Genomic DNA, 1,566 nt, shown 5'->3' with positions numbered 1-1,566 from the left:
TTGTATGAATCTTATGTTTTAGAATGAATAAATCGTTACTTACTGTTGCTTCCACTAAATTTTTCACTCAATGTAAAAATGCAAATAAATAAAATCATTATAATCTTATTGTTTTCAGATTGTAAAAGTTTGTGACACTTCATTTCAAAAGAATATATATTATATATTATAATCTCATCTCATTTTTCATTGAATTTGTGAAATGGTTTATATCAATGTATGAATCTATAATTTTAATTTTAATGGAGTTTCAATATTTCTCGAGAAAATCTATTTACTAGGCGGATCTACCTATCAGGCGGATCTAACTATAAGGAAGTTCTATCTACTAGGAGGATCTACCTACTAGGCGAATCTCCCTATTAGGCGGATCTACCTACTAGGCGAATCTATCAATATAGTCGAATCTCCTGGCTCACTAGTCCGTCAGTGAAAGTTTACACTAGCGAAGCTACGGAATTTTTGATTCCGTCTGTGAAGTTTGTGTAGGTTGTATACGTGTATGTGTTATCGGAATTTTATTTCGTTAAAAAAGTTGTTGTTCATCTGCGGAGTCCAGGTTTCGATCGATGGTTCTGCAGAAAACATCAGGTGAGCTTATTTTTCGTATCTTTTTCCTGATTTTTCTCATAGCGTAGACAATTTTTGATGAGTCGTTTTGTTTTTATGCATGAGATATATTTTTCTTTTTGTCTTGAAAAATTTTATTTCAAATTGCTATGAGTAGCAAAGTAATTATTAATTAGATTTCAAAATGTCTGACCATTCGGACTGCGATTTCGTAATGGAAAAAGACGCGCTAGGAATCGCTAATATCGTGTCCGAACACGATATTTTGAGAGAGGAGAACGCAAGTTTGAAAGCGAGGGTGAATGAGCTAGATAGATGCGTATCTAGCTTAGTTGCTGAGATTAAAAATCTCAGGGAAAGGCTCGAGTTGCAGGAGGGAAATAAGGAAAGTCCTTACTCCAAAGCACTCAAAAAGAACATTGTTTTGAAAAATGTCCAAGAAGTGACCTTACCGGTTCAAAGACAGAAGATGGAGGTCAAAAACCCCTCAAATCAAAATTTCCCCACCCGCCAAAAGAGTGAGAAAGGATAGCTCCTCGTCCAATGAAGACTCGAACAAAAAAAGAGTCTTGGAAACCCCAGCCCAACAGAAAAGCACTCCAGTGGAGGAGAGGAAAGAAAAAATCCCCCAGTCACCCTGAGAGGTACGTCCGAATGGACTTCAATTTCAAACGCCTTGATGCGGAACGGTATTAAATACCAAAGAGCGACGACAGTAAAGGACGGTATAAGGATCGTCCCACAAACCGACGATGATCACAGAAGGATGACGGACTTCCTTCATAAAATAAATAGGGAGTTTTACACTCTTCAACGGGAGGAAGCAAAGGAAATCTACGCGGTAGTGAGATATCTACCGCTGGATGCAGATATCCCGACGATCCTTGACGACCTCAAGGATAAAGGGATCGTCGATGCTGAGATCATAAGGATGACCTCAAATGTAATAAAGAGGCCGATGCCCTTATTGCTGGTTAAAACCCAGAATAAGGGTAT

This window comes from Coccinella septempunctata, chromosome X (genome assembly GCF_907165205.1).
Source record: "Coccinella septempunctata chromosome X, icCocSept1.1, whole genome shotgun sequence".
Classification (NCBI taxonomy): Eukaryota; Metazoa; Arthropoda; class Insecta; order Coleoptera; family Coccinellidae; genus Coccinella; species Coccinella septempunctata.
Note: the sequence above shows the minus strand (reverse complement) of the source record.